This window comes from Nematolebias whitei, chromosome 15, assembly GCF_014905685.2.
Source record: "Nematolebias whitei isolate Nwh7 chromosome 15, NemWhi1, whole genome shotgun sequence".
Taxonomy (NCBI): domain Eukaryota; kingdom Metazoa; phylum Chordata; class Actinopteri; order Cyprinodontiformes; family Rivulidae; genus Nematolebias; species Nematolebias whitei.
Genome location: NC_056512.1, coordinates 5,383,448 through 5,399,811, shown reverse-complemented (window position 1 = coordinate 5,399,811; position 16,364 = coordinate 5,383,448). Strand labels below are relative to the sequence as shown.

The 16,364-nt window shown below is 40.2% G+C and overlaps 1 protein-coding gene and 1 long non-coding RNA gene across 2 annotated transcripts in view; both read left to right on the top strand.

The window, feature by feature from the left end:
- Positions 1-12,467, top strand: part of LOC119422018 — a 33,566-nt gene extending 21,099 nt beyond the window's left edge. The window contains exons 2-3 of the long non-coding RNA XR_005187392.1: positions 12,312-12,360; positions 12,446-12,467. This is a non-coding gene — a long non-coding RNA (uncharacterized LOC119422018). The remainder of the gene's footprint in view (positions 1-12,311; positions 12,361-12,445) is intronic.
- pdxdc1 (pyridoxal-dependent decarboxylase domain containing 1) overlaps positions 1-16,364 on the top strand; it is a 163,913-nt gene that overhangs the window by 91,682 nt on the left and 55,867 nt on the right. The window lies entirely within an intron of this gene.

Sequence of the window (16,364 nt, the reverse complement as noted above, 5' to 3'; positions counted from 1 at the left end):
TTGTCTTTACTGTCATTCACACCACATGTGGTACATGAGATGAAACAAAACTATGTACACAGGGTCCCAGTTACATCCAACAAAAATACAAATTGTAAAGAAAAACCGTAATATGATCTAAGATATGAACTAAGAAATACTCTAAACTAATATACTAAGCACTACTAGTACAAAACAATGCACCAAACAACAGCAGCATGAACATGAGTCTGTGTGAGCAGATGAGGACGAATGAACACAGCAACATGAAATAAATCAGCAGCATGAGATCAGCAGCATGGATAGTCAGCAGCACATATCAACAATCAAGTGGCATTACAGGGATGTTTTTCACAGTAATTTTCACAGTGATAATATTGACTAGGGATTCATGAGTCTAACAGCCTCAGAGTAGAAGCTTGTAGCAATAACGAAGGGTGAGATGGAGGAAGAAGGGTGACTGACACCTTTTCCATCTCAACTCCACTACATTTATTTTATTTATTTTTCATTTGTTAAAGTTGGGCACCAGCTGGTCAGTTTACTGACCAACAACAACTTAATTAATATATTCACCCTTTAATAATCAGAATCAGTCACTGAAGTACAATCTGTTAATTACCAGAACAAATTAATATTCATCCAAACGAAGAGGCCAAAGTTGTCTTTGAAGTTTTAGTACAAAAATAATCAACAACAATAATAAACAAACAATAATAATGAATCAGCCAAAGCTTAATTCTCTTATCTAAAACAAACTTGACTCTTTGAGCAGGAATTATTTTGGTTTCTATACACGCATGAATTTAGACAAAGTTTGACTTTTAATAAATAGTTTACTTTGGATTTTGGTTGAAAGTAGTTATTTAATGTGATCAGATAAAGTCATTTATTATCACTGCAAGCCAGGAAATGATTTATCAAGTTGCATCAGCTAAAAATGGCATAAACAGAGGCATGTCACCAGTTTCTGCTCCTTACTGGGTCAGTGTTGAGGGCACCAGGTCACTCATCTTTCTGTGGTTCTGCTGGTAGATCAGACTAGGATAGACCACAATTAGGACTCGCAGGGAACTGTTTAAAGGTAGCTGAACATTCTGGCTCCATCCTCTAGCTGTCCAGCGCTAGCGTTGGCAGCATTCTCCATAGATGTGGAAGGATGGCAGTAGGCTTGATCCCCTTCTTCCAAGTTATTTTCTATTTGTTGGCTGCAGTCTGCTTCCAAAAAAAATCCTCCTACCTGATTCCATTCTACCATACCATACCAATTTATTTATAGAGCACTTAAAACAGCAACTAGTCCAACCAAAGTGCTGTACAATAGAAACAAGCACAGCGGACAGGAAAACAAAATAAAAATATAGGAACAAATAGCAGCAGGTAATAACTAAATGACCAACACTGTAGACTACAGACAGGATCAAAACAAATCACACCTTGTCAAAGGCAAGGGAATAAAAGTGGGGTTTCAAGTGAGACTTAAAAACGGCAATGGTGGAAGCCTGCCTGACATGCATTGACAACTCATTCCACAACCTTGGACCTGCAACAGAGAAAGCCCTGTCACCTCTGAGCTTATGACGGGTTCCTGGAACTGAAAGAAGCATCTGGTCAGCTGACCTCAGAGCGCGGTGGGACATAAGGATGCAGAAGATCAGAGAGATAAGATGGGGCAGAACTGTTCAGTGATTTGAAAATATACATGAGTATTTTGAACTGGATCCGAAAGTGAATGGGTAGCCAGTGCAGGGAGGCCAAAACTGGTGTAATGTATGTGCTCTCTATGGCCTGTACCAGTTAAAAATCGGGCTGCAGCATTTTGGACCAGTTGTAGTCGTGCAATAGAGGATTGATTGAGTCCAAACAGAAGTGCATTGCAGTAATCGAGCCTGGATGTAATGAACGCATGGATCACTGTCTCAAGTTTCTTTTTGGACAGTATGGGCTTCAGCTTAGACAGTCACCTCAGCTGAAAAACACAAGATTTAACAATCATGTTCACACGACTGTTAAGTTTTATGGAAGGGTCCATTATCACTCCCAGATTTGTGACTCTTTGTTTCTCTAACAGGGCTAGAGAGGAAAGGTTGATGCAGTGGTTCATGAACGTGCCATTGGGGTGGAACAACATGACTTCAGACTTCTTCTCGTTGAAACTTAAGAAGTTTAAAGTCATCCAGTCCCGGATGTCAGCCAGGCAGTCCAGAAGAGGTTGAATAGAGCATGTACCTCTGTGCCTCAGGGGGAAGTAAATTTGACAGTTATTGGCGTAGAAATGAAAGGGTATGTTGTTTGCGGAAAATAACACCTAGTGGCAGCAGGTATAAAGAAAAGAGAAGGGGACCGAGGATGGACCCCTGCAGCACTCCCCATTGAAGCGCTGCCAATGCTGAACTAAAATCTTTGATGTTGATGTAAAAGGTTATGTCAGAGAAGTAGGATCTAAACCATTTGAGGGCTGACCCTGTGATGCCCACCTACTGCTCCAGCCTAGAAATGAGGATCTCAACTTCAAAGGGGGAACCAGATGGCTTCATGCTGCACTTTACCTGCACCAGAGAAGATAGATAGGTTCAAAGTGGTCAAAATCAGCTATGCATTGAGATGGGATGGACAGATCATGAGCTGGTGGAGAAATGAGTGCCCGGGTGTTCACAACTTTTTCAAAAAAGAAATGGAGAAAGTTCTCACACAGTTCAGTTGAGGCTTCCAGAGGTGAAGGCTCACTGAGGTGTAGAACTGAGTTCAGGGTGGAAAAAAAGAACTCTGGGGTTGTGGGAGTGGAGACAATTATATAAGAGAAGAATTCTAGGCAATTTGGGTAATGGAAAACGGTCCATTGTTGCATTTTGTGCACTTTTCAAATTTTTACCGAAATTTCAGTAACTTGAATTTTCACTTCTAATTCAGAGGTTCATTTCCTGTTGAGATCTGATTATTATTTTTTTTTTTACTCAATATAATCATTGATTGATTTTTTTTAAATTAGTTGTGTTTTGCGAGGAAAATATCACAACAACCACATATTAAATAATAACTTGGATGAAAAAGAAAATAATCTGATATTTTCTTGGGGGTGCTACGGGGGTGCTATGACTTTTCCAGGGGTTGCTCTAGTGCCCCCCTGGTGCTGCTGCTGATTCACACTCTCAATAAATCAAGGAAACGTGAATTCAGTTTTACCAATTGTATTAAATCAAGGCAGGAGAAGATTACAGTTGTACAGCGCTGGCCTCTCCGATACAGTTTGACGCGAGATCTTAGACTGGAAGGGGCAAATGACAAGTTGTCTTCCAACTATATGGGGCCTAGGCTCCACCTTCTTCCGGGAGCACTGCCTATCAAGTGGATTTAGGGGCGGACTAATGCCCCTTTTCCATTAGTACCGGTACGGGCCGGTACAGCCCGGCTCTACTCTACTCGGTACGGTACAGGTTGTGTTTCCATTATGCTTTCAGTACCGGTTCCAGTGGGCGGGGTTCAAATTGACGTCACCACCTCTCACCAGCTGGTGGCGCTGAGACGCAGAAACTGTTTTCAGTACAGGTTGAGAATTTATGTTATTTTGAAGTTGTGTGTATGTATGTATGCATGTATGTGTGTATGCATGTATACATGTGTATAAATATATACATATATATACACATATATATATATTTATACACACACACACAAATATATATGTACACACATATGTGTATATATTTATGTGTGTATATATATATATATATATATATATATACACACACACACACACATATATATATGTGATATATATATATATATATATATATATATCACATATGTATATACACACAATTATGTATATATATGTATATATATATACACACATGTATTTATATACATATATATGTATTTATATATATTCATATATGTTTATCTATATTTATTTATAGATATAAATATATATATATATATGTATATAAATTAAAACTCTGATGAACCAGATTCTACAAAAACATTACATTTAAATTTTTATAGGTTTTCATCATCATTTGATGTATTTGCACTCATTGTGTCTATTTTTAATGTTCATTTTAAATGTGTGGTTTTCTTTCTTGTTCACATATATACATTTTATTTTTAGCTTTGCTTTAAAGTTCTTGTTTTGTGATTTGTACATTTGTGGGTTAAAATAAAGTTGAACTGAAGGTCGTCTCTTTTCTTTAAACATGTTTGAGGGAAATATTCCTGAGATCCAATAGTTTTGTGTCTTTTTATGATTTTCAGCTGAGTTAACAGTCATTAAAGTGAAAACAGGATTTCATGATGAAGCTGGCACCGTCTTTTTTTTAGTTTTTTTTTTTATCTTCAACGCTCTGCTGGTCTCGCACGACACTGCCCGCAGTCACACGACCCTCTCCTCCGGAGAGGAGGAGGCTGGGAGGCTCATCCTCCCAGTTCCAGCTCAGCTGGTCACTCACAGAGGCCGTTCCAAGACCCCAGCCGCGCGTAATCATGAAGGTCCGACCCGCGCAGACAGGCGGGCAGAGACGGGTCTGCGACGAACGGTGGAAGCGATTTTAAAAAACATTTTACGTGTAAAAAAATAATAATCATTTTTAAATCGCTTCAGCATTTTTTTAAAAACATTTTTTGTATAAAAACAAAATATTATTTTATTTAAAAATCGCTTCCAGCGTCCGTCCCAGACTGTCCAGTCCGCCTGACTGCCGGGTGGGATCGGGATTCAGCCTTCATGATTACGCGCGGCCGGGGTCTGGCAACGTCCATCTGTGAGTCCCCATCTCCAGCTTCGCAGAGACCTGCGGAGCTCTGAGCTCCGAGTCGGCACATCGAAGGATCTTCCGCGGTGACCAACTGAACTTGGAGCCGGGTAGATGACGCCCTGCCCGGTCTGGCGCTCCGAGGCTCCGGAGGGAGGATCGGGGTACACCAGCAGAGCTCCATCCAGCTTGCTCTGAATTATGTTGTCGGCCACCAAGCACAAAAAATGCCAGCACATCAGCATTAGACCAAGATGTTGTCAGTATTGTTTTAAAAATCTTTAAAATAAGTCCAGGCTGCTCCAGTCCGAGAAATTGCAAATGGCGGATTATTGTTTTGAAACGTTTCTGAAGGATCCAGTGACTCTGCCCCCGACTCCGCCCCCGACCAATCAGTGACCGACAGTGTTCTGACGTCACGTTTTTGTACCTCTTCGTACCGGTTAGAACCACAGAGCCAAGGGTACTGAAAATAGTAACAGGTGCTAAGTACCGGTACTAATGGAAAAGCCTCAGAACCGGGCCAAGTAGGGTCGAGTCGGCCCGTACCGGTACTAATGGAAAAGGGGCATAAGTGTGATCTCATTGGATCTTATGTGGTCTGACGTGTCAGGAAAAATGATACGGTGAAGAAAAAGCCTTTTCTACGTGATGTGACAAGCTAATAAAGAAATGACAAATAAAAAACTATTCTTTGACGGATATTGAATCACTGGGAGTCTCCTTTTTTTAAGAGTTGCTGGCCCTGTTTAAACTGGTCAGAACTGGGTCATAATCTCATTACAATTTGTCTCTGAGCAGATCAAAAACCCAGGGTCAGTGTAGAAAAAATACTAACAACTCCCCCTGGTTCGAGGGACCCAGAGGATTTTCTCGAAACACTCCCAGTTCAAGACGGCTGGAATTACAAGCAATTAATCACTTTTCTCTGTGTTTGAATGTAAACTATCCCTATGTGTGCGTGGAGGATGCTTTCTGGCTATTGGGCGGCTGTGGCTGAGTGTTAGAGCAGTCGTCCTCTAATGCAAGAGTTGGGGGTTCGAATCCACCAGCAGTCACATGCTGAAGTGTCCCTGGGCAAGACACTGAACCCCTCATTGCCTCCGATGTGTGTCCCATCAGTGTATGAATGTGATACAGCTCTGATTAGTCTCTTTAGAATGATTTGTTCAATTAGCTTTGTAGAGATCTAGTAGATTGCTGTATAAATGGGTAAACGAGGACACAGATTGTAGTGTAAAGTGCTTTTAGTATCTGGATAAGATGGAAAGGTGCTATATACTGTAAGTACAGTCCATTTATTATTGCTATTATTGCTAGTATCACTCAACCCCCTGTGAATAGTAAACAGCCATCAGTGTGCTAATGACCCATTGTTAGGCTGATGGTCCTTCTTGAGCATGTGATCAGCTGGTTTTGGTTGTCAGCAGCAAAACTGGTTGATCCACTCTGAGAAGGTGCTATTTAAGAGAACCTCAGACTGAGGAAGTCTCTCAGATGAGAGACGAAACGTTTCTAGATTTTTTGTTGTTTTGCTTTGTTTTTGTTTTTTGTTTTTTTGAATGTCCAGAGGACCAGATTTAACTTTTTTAGATTTTTCTACCTGGATTATTGAGCATGCATCAGGATATGACTCTAGTGTGCCCCCTAGATTATTCCAACAGTTATATCTCAATGATACATAATCCTATCCACACCAGATTTTTGGTGCGTCATCTGTGAGCATTTCTAGACACATTGATGTTGTTGTTTAACATTTGACTCAAGTGTGCTCCCTACATTATTCAACTGTTATATCTCAATGATATATTATCTGATCTGAACCAGATTTTTTGTGCGTAATCAGTGAGCACGTCTATATACATTTGTGTTATTTAACATTTGACTGGAGTGCGCCCCTAAATTATTCCGAAAGTTATATCTCAGTGATACATCATCTGATCTGAACCAGATTTGGGGTATGTCATTAGTGAGCACTTCTAGACACACTGGTATTGTTCTTTAACTTTTGACTCAAGTGTGCCCTCTAGATTATTCCAACAGTTATATCTCAGTGAACTATCACCCAATATGTACCAGATTTGAGGTGCATGATCAGTGAGCACTTGTAGACACATTGGTATTGTTGATTCATGACATCACTTAAGCCCCACCTACTCAGAGAAAAAAACTGTTGATTATTGGACGACACTTCCAGCTTCGCACTGTGTAAGATATTAGACTGAAACTTTGTTCGCCAACTGTTGATTGCCACACATGACATGTTGAAAAGCATAAAGGAAGTGCTTGTCAAACATTCGCAACAAAACAGGAAGTCACCATAACTCCTGTCTGGAAGGTCAGATTTCACTTATACTTGTAAGACCTGCAGCCGGACAAGTAACGACATGGACGGAAGGCGATGTCAAAGATTCGGTAAATGCGCCCCATGGTGAACGTGTGTGGAATTGGCACGAGGGCGTTCGCGATGGCGACTGGGTGGACTAGCTGGAGCTCCTGCGGTCGCCGTGAGGCCGGAGCGGCGCTTTGCTGCGAGGGCCTCCAATGCTGCTTGCAGCTTTAATTTGTTTTGTTTCTTTTAAATTAATGAATAAATGAATAAATAATTTTTTTTTTTAAAGTTGTCCAACTGAAAAGTATGAACATGAAAAGTATAAGCATGTACAGCACTCAATACTTAGTTGGGGCTCCTTTTGCCGGGATTACTGCAGCAATCGTGGCATGGAGTCGATCAGTCTGTGGCACTGCTCAGGTGTTCTGAGAGCCCAGGTTGCTCTGATCGTGGCCTTCATCTCTTCTGAATTGTTGACTCTGGTGTATCACATCTTCCTCTTCACAATACCCCATAGATTTTTTATGAGGTTAAGGTCAGGTGAGTTTGCTGGCCAGTTAAGAACAGGGATACCATGGTTCTTAAACCAGGTACTGGTAGCTTTGGCACTGTGTGCAGGTGACAAGTCCTGTTGGAAAATGAAATCTGCATCTCCATAAAGTTGGTCAGCAGCAGGAACCATGAAGTGCTCTTCCTGGTAGACAGCTGAGTTGACCTTGGACCTCCGAAAACACAGTGAATCAACACCAGTAGATGACATGCCCCCCCCCAAACCATCACTGACTGTGGAAAAGTGACACTGAACCTCAAGCAACATGGATTCTGTGCCTCTCCTCTCTTCCTCCAGACTCTGGGACCTTGATTTCCAAAGGAAATGCAAAATTTACTTTGATCAGAGAACATAACTTGGGACCACTCAGCAGCAGTCCCAGGCAAGACACTTCTGACGCTGTTTTTTGTTCAAGAGTGGCTTGACACAAGGAATGCAACAGCTGAAACCCATGTCTTGCATACGTCTGTACGTGGTGGTTCTTGAAGCACTGACTTCATTTGCAGTCCACTCTTTGTGAATCTCTCCCACATTTTGGAATGGGTTTTGTTTCACAATCCTCTCCAGGGTGCAGTTATACCTATTTCTTGTACACTTTTTTCTACCACATCGTTTCCTTCCCTTCACTTCTCTATTAATGTGCTTGGACACAGAGCTTTGTGAACAACCAGCGTCTTTAGTAATGACCTTTTGTGTCTTGCCGTCCTTGTGCAAGGTGTCAATGGTCGTCTTTTGGACAACTGTCAAGTCAGCAGTCTTTCCCATGATTATGTAGCTACAGAACTAGACTGAGAGACCATTTAAAGGCCTTTGCAAATATTTTGAGTTAATTGGCTAATTAGAGTGTGGCACCAGGTGTCTTCAATATTGAACTTTTTCACAATATTCTAACTAACTGAGATACTGAATTTGGGGTTTTCATTAGTTGTCAGTTATAATAATTAATATTAAAATAAATAAGCATTAGAAATATATCAGCCTGTGTGTAATGAATTAATATAATATACAAGTTTCACTTTTTGAATGGAATTTCTGAAATCAGCTTTTTCATGATTTTATGATTTTATGACCATCTCCTGTAGTTGTAGGGATACATGGTTCAACAGTGATGATACTTTTCACAACTTTAGCAATATCCTGATGCATACTCAATAATCCAGGTAGAAAAATCTAAAAAAGTTAAATCTGGTCCTCTGGACATTCAAAAAAAACAAAACAAAGGAAATCAATCAAGCAAATCTAAGTCACTGCTCTCTACTGCATTACTCCGCAAGACGGAGGAAAATGTCAATGGAAGAGATGATTTAAATTTGGTTGCAGCATTCTGGATAAACACATGTTAAAATGAAATTTCGTCTCGGTGGCTGTGTAGTCAGTTAATGTAAACTCAAAGGTTAATAACACTATTTTTATTATTATTATTAAACATTTAACACTTTGTATGTGCAGAATATTTTTATTAGTACAAATTGAAATATGTACATGTAAAAAAAACATTATATAAATTTTGTAAAACTTGGTTTATGCTTGTGCGACTACTACTTTTAAGACAATTTTATCTTCATACAAACTGATTTATTTGTATTTTTCCACAATCTCACGTTCTTTAGAGGTAACCTGATATATTTCTTAGTTCTTCTTTACTACTTCCAAAAAGGAGAAATACACTCTACTTGCATGCTACACTTTTTTTTACACTACTTAAAACACCATTTTGCAGAATTGTTGTTCTTTAAATGCCAATATGCACTTTTAGGTTTTACTGCATTTAGAAAATCTTTTTCAGCTATCATGTTGTGGTTAGAAAACCCAACAGGATTCAAAAACATGATCTAAACATATGAATTATGTTGAAAATAATAAAATCTGCCTAGTGTTTGTAAAGTAATGTACTTTTCACAGTGAGTATATAATAACTGTTGTACCACATTTAGAGGCCTCACATCAACGTCTCATAAGTTTCAGTAATATGTTTCAATGAATGTCTTGGAGATGGTTCTGTCCATGACTAACAGTTCAGTTGAAGTCTTTTTCTAAAACCACAGCATGAGGCACAAATCTTGAAACAGTATATATATATATATATTTTTTTTTTTTAATCAACAAGGATTAATTTAGTTAAATGTTTATCCATCCATCCATTATCTTTACCTGCTTATTCCATTTTGGGTCACGGGGGTCACTGGTGCCCATGTCCAGCAATCACTGTGCGAGGGGCGGGGGACACCCTGGACGAGTCGCAAGTCCATCACAGGGACACATAGAGACAAACGAGACAAACAACCATTCACTCTCTCACTCACACCTAGGGACAATTTAGAGTTACCAATCAGCCTAACATGCATGTTTTTGGACTGTGGGAGGAAACCGGAGCACCCGGAGAAAACCCACGCATGCACGGAGAGAACATGCAAACTCCACCCAGAAAGGCCCCCGGACCGGGGTTTGAACCAGGGACCTGCTCGCTGAGAGGCAGCAGCTCTACCAGTTGCACCACCGTGCTGCCCTTAACTGTATATATTCCAGCAAATTTAAATGATCAAAGTTATTTATTTGTATTTAGCAGTCACTTTCATCAACTTCCTGGAACAATTTCTTCAACCAAAAAATTTTAGTAACAAAAATATCCAAAAAAATTCATATTCATGCACTCAAAGAAGTTTTAGGGACTGATTCCCATCCCATTGTGTCTTCCATGTTGGCTTTATTATCAGCACTACAAATCAGTATTAATACCTTCTTTGTTTTGGGGCATTATAAAATGAAGCTGTTTTTTCACATTTAAATTGAAAGATTTTAAAACTGCTCACCGTAAAACGATCAGTCATATGGAAGATGCTCAGCATGGTTTCTGCAGACTTTTTCTTTTTTAAACATCATTTTTTGGAGTTCTCCTTTACTGCATCAGTTTTCAATGCTGATAAAATTCAGTTAATTCATTCAACCTTTATTTATACATGCAGGCTAGTCTCATTGAGCCACGAGGACTCATTTACAAGAGACCTGTTCAATGTCTCTTAAACCGTGAGCACTTTTTACCACTTAGCTGAATCAAGAAACTGTTTTATGTTGGGAGGATAATTCTTAGCCACATCCTTTTTTTTCCTGTGGCTACTTAAAAACTACAGATCTATTCAGGAGTTGAGGGTTCGAGAGTCTGTTAGTCACTGTCAGATTCAGACAAAACATCTGTCTCACCTTTTCTTTTACTTGCATTTGTTGCTTCTTCCTCTTAAGACTGCATTGTTTTATTCTTTAGATTGTTACTTTAAACGCAGCTTTATCATCCCCAACCATTTCCTCTCCATTTGCCATGACCTAATCAACACTCACTTCATCCTAACAGCTGATTTATGTACAGATCCAGCTACAGTTCAACAATGGACGGGACCATAGGCCCAAGTTGAAGTCTCAAAAGACCAGCGCCCCATAATTCATAGCTGCATTTATTAAATCCTGCTCCTTCATTTACATCAACGGGGCATTCTCCTGACTAAAAATAAAATACACTTCAGATAATTATTTGTAGGTGTTTAATTTTATTGTTTTACATCGTTCTTACCTGCCGCTGTTGTAATATTTGATGTATACTTTTTATTTTAATTAGTAATTTGAGACTTGAAGAAAAGTGTCATGTTATATGTGACAGCCTGGCAGTCTCAGAGGTTTTGGAGTGTGTGTAGGGGGCACTTTCAGCTCCATGTCCTTAGTGTGCAGACTCTTTGAAAATACAATGCGTTGTTCACTTCTGAATAACGAGAGAAGACAGGCTCTTGGGCCACCTTTTCATAATGTGTATGGTCCAGATGAGACTTCATTTGGGTCTCTGTGGTCCACCATTTGGGAACTTGTTAAATAATTTAATTATCCTATCATCGGCTCATTAAACAAATAAGCCACACAGGAAGGAGAAGATATTTTCTTAACCCAGGCTTTAATGTTGCAAGATGGAGCAGCGTTGAGCAAACAAGCATCAACATGTTTACATGTCGCTTCGTCTCCAAACCTGCTCACAGGCGGTATAAGGAAGTGTGTTTTTATAATGCTTCTCAAACAAAGGCGAGGTCAGACAACTCTGCTCTCCAGCTTAGGGCCTTGAGTTTTTCAGGTGAAAGGCTCCATGCTTCTGCAGGCTCCACTTTGCAAAGACAAAACAACTCCATGCACACACAGTATTAATCTTTATTTAACCAGGCAAATCCCATTGAGATCACAGATCTCTTTGCAAGGGAGGCCTGGCCCTGAAGGCAGACTAACATGCATGTTTTTGATCTGTGGGAGGAAACCGGATGACACCGAGGAAACCCATGCAAGCACGAGAAGAACATAGAAACGCCACACAGAAAGACCCCAGGTTCAACCGGGGATTGAACCCAGGACCTTCTTGCTGTGAGGCAACAGTGCTAACCACTGAGCCATCGTCCACACACACACGTTTATATAAGTTAGTGAGAAACATCCTTTATTTCCTCCAACAGAACTGTTTGGAACTGGGTGTCCTTTCTTTTGACCATGATAGGTGTGAAGTTAGCTCAACGGGGTGGGGGGGGGGGGGGGACACTTTGTCTCAAACTGTCAATCATTGATCAGTAGCCAGGAAGTTGATGTCAGTTTTTATTACAATGATTGTGTGTTGCCAACAAATCAAAGATGTGGTTTTGATGATCGTATTCTCTTATTAGCTTGGCTTGCCTCTGTCCAGTTTGTGCACTGTGCCATGCAACACCATCTTTGGATCTCAGCACCAAATGGTGAGTTCATACAGAAAGAAACGCGTAGCAATACCAGGCAAATCAAATCAAAATGATTCCAACGTGTGCCGTTTGTTTCTACAAGGATGTTGCCCTGTTGGAGAAACTGATCAAAGAAGACAGGGAAGCTGGCAAGCTCCCGTTGCTGGTGATGGCTAACGCAGGTGAGGAACATCGCAGATCAGAGCGGACATTTTGAAATGTGTATGCACGAGTGCTTACAGGACCTAAAATCGTTTCTTTAACAGTACATCTCTGACCCATAACAGGCTTTCTTTTCACTTTACATATATTTGTCAGACAATTCTTTTTTTTTTTTTTTTACTGTTAGCTTTGTTGTTGTTTTTTCTCCCCAGGTACCCCTGGAGCAGGTCACACTGATAAGCTGAGCCGCCTCAGAGAGTTGTGTGATCAGTACGGCTTGTGGCTTCATGTGGAGGGGTGAGTCGGCTCTGTCATCAGTCAACACGCCAAACAGACCATTATAGCTTCAACTAGGGGCGATAAACTCCAACTTTCCACACAAAAACATTTTATTTTGATTTCTATAAACATTGTAGCACATGGCACTATTTCTGAACCGATGTATCCACACAGTACACACAAATATTACACAAACGCTGCAGTAACCTTGCCAGGCCTGTGTGTAGCACTCTCAAAAATACACAAGAAACAGGACACAAGGCATGAAAGATGGACATAAAGCTTACATTTTGGGTTGACTGTATAAATACAAGCCATATGATTGGAGTTGCAAGCACAAAACTAAAGAAGATGAAGGTGGTGAATTCAAGAGCAAGAGCCTAAGTGTTCTTACAACTACAAGACCACAGAAGTGTTGGTGAAACATTGAGGGATCGAAGATGACCAGAACTGCAGACCCACATAAGGAATCAAAACCAAGAGTCTTTAATATCAGAAAAAAGGACTGATGGGAGAATGACATTGGCCTGGAATTACATGGGGAGAAGAGAACGTGACTCATTAAACTATGGAGGGACCTGAACACAAATCTAAAGGAACTAATGATGAGAGGGGTGAGGAGAAAACAGGCTGCAAAATGAACATAAGTCTAGAATAAAGCTATGGTAAGAACAAAAACTAAACGGAAAAAGCCATGCTGTGACAGCAGGACAGCGCTGACTGGTTCTGTCCAAACTAGGGGTTGAACGACTACATAATTTTTAAACTCGACTTTAACACAATAAAACTTGAGTAGAACTCGAGTACTGGATGACATCATAGGATCTAAAGATACAAAAATAAATAAATAAATAAAACCGCAAAAAAGGTCATTATTTACAAAAAAAAAAGACCAACAAAACATTGGGAGCATAAATTATGCTCCTACCACTTATCATACTGCAAATAAGTCACAGGAAAAACTAAACTATTAGTTTTTATTATTAAGCTGAAAAAGTGAAAGAAACGTGCGGCACGTCAAAAACTAAACTAAAAACAGTGGAGCGTACGACCACCCCGCACCACCGCCAGTTGTGGTGCGCATTAGGTTTAGTTTTAGAGATTAATATGTTTATAGATTTTTGTAGAGGTTTAGAGATTAGTATTTTTTACTTTTTGTTTGTGAAACAAGGTCAGAGGAAGCTGGTTCTGGTTCGGTGATTGGACCCGGTGTTGCACCATATTCTGTGACCTGCAACAGTGCATGCAACACCGCCCCCTACGGTCACAATATATGGTGGTCACAGAATATGGTATAACACCGGTTCACAATGAGCTCCAAACAGTCAGGAAGTTGATTCATTTTCCGTTTCCTTACGGTAGTTGAACCAGAAGATTCATCTTTAGTGAAATATTTCCAGACTATTGATACATTTTTACCTGTTTGTCAAGACTGGGCCTGCTCCGCTCCATCAGTCTGCTTGGAGGGATCCATTTTGTAACCCGTGCCTGGTGCGGATCATGTGACACGTGACACAATGATGTAACGGCGGCGTAATGACATCACCACAAATACTCAACGTAAAATTAAAAAAACTATAGATGTCCTAGGAATCGATGTGTGATTACTCGAGTAGTCTGTTAAAGCCCTAGTCCAAACATGGAGAAATGATGAGCAGTGTCCAGTCAGCGGTGGCTAACGGAAAACGCTTTCCTTATTGTGTTCAAACATATTCTAAATTCTTTATAAATGTGTTATTTGATAACAATTCTCCTTTTCATCCCTTTTGTAAATGTGTATTTGATAAATATTGTTTTTTTTACAATGGTGGCTTTTTTATATTATTCACTGCTAAATAAGGTGATAACAAACCTTTAGATTATGTGACGTAGTAAATGATTTTAAATATGCTTTATTTAAGATGGCAGTGATCAGAACTGAAGGCAGTGACCATAGTCTTGTTGCAGAAATAGTGTCTATAAAACTGTTCACCCTCTTCAATGCTTTAAATGCACTTCTTTTGCTGCCTTAAATCATGACCAGTATATCTAATAAAGTTAAGTCAGGTCCTCTGGACGGATTCCAAAAAATAAAACTTGTACTGTATAAACGTTTTAACAATTTTTTTTTTTTTAAAGCCATCCAGAGGACATGACTTCAGTTTGTTAGTTTTTTTCTACCAGGATTGTTGAGCATGTATCAGGATATTTTGAACCACTTTGGCCAGGATTGCCTCAAACTAGTTACAGAGTTTGAACAAACAGCAGGGAAGAGGGCAGACTACAGGAACCACCTGAGATTCAGCCTCCGATGCCGACAGAGTAGCACCTTTCCCAAGAGCCTAGAACTCAAATCTTCTGTCAGCGGGCACCGTGCAAGCAAGATCTTACAGAAGGCACAGACCCAGCTGCTGAATGAATAGGTGAAATGGACCAATTTTACCATTGAGGCTTTAGAGGGCAAAGAAAAGCAAATCGGACAAAAACTAACAACATGCCTAGATCAGACCACATTTCAACAAATGATGGATTTCACAGATACGGCACATTTAGCACAGCATATCCAGTACAAGACACAACAACAAAAGAAGATTAATTTACTAATAACTCATGAAGCCCATCCCAATTCCAATAACAACACATTCAGTGGAAGACAACACACCGGACAGCCACATGCCAGGGAGACAGAAAAGTGGATGAAGAATTTATCTAAAGGACAGCTCACCCAGCCGGAGACAGAGATTCTTGCCAGTGGACTGAACTTGGTGGTTGCGCCAAGAAGAATTCCTCTGGTGGAGATGATCACAGCCACAGAATTGACCATCCGCAGCAACAGAATTAAAGAATATAAAGCCGAGCAACTTCGGAACAAAGTTTCATTCTGCCTCAGCAATGTCAATCCACCACCTTCCAACATCAGCAGAGAGGAGAATGGAAAGGGATGCACTCACCACTTTCAGCAAGGACCAGAACAACATCATCATCATCCCAGCAGAACAAAGAAGGTGCACAGTGATTTTGAACCAGAAAGCCTATCATGAGAAAGTTATGACACTCCTTAGTGACTTAACCACTTATGAGCTGCTGAAAAGAGATCCAGGAAGTGGTTACAAGAAGAAGTTGATAGATTGCCTGAAAATTTTGGAGCAGGACAAGGCTATTGACCGTATTCTGTACCACAGACTGTACCCAGGGGAGGCCACACCTAGTCTGTATGGTTTATCTAAAATCCACAAACAAGGTGTACCTTTAAGACCTATTGTTAGCATGATTAACTCTGTCACTTACAATGTTTCCAAATATCTGACATCTGTACTCATCCCTTTAGTTGGCAGCTCAGAACACCACATACAGAACACCATGGACTTTGTGGATAAGGTGAGGGATGTCATCATGGAGACTGATGAAACAATGGTCTCTTTTGATGTCACATCACTCTTTACGTGCATTCCTGTTGATGATGCAGTAGAGGTGGTCAGTTTAAGATTAAAATCAGACACCACTCTGAGCAGCAGGACCACACTTTCCACAGAACAACTGTGTCAACTCTTGAAACTGTGCCTGCAGTCAACCTACTTCACATATGGGGAGCAATATTATAG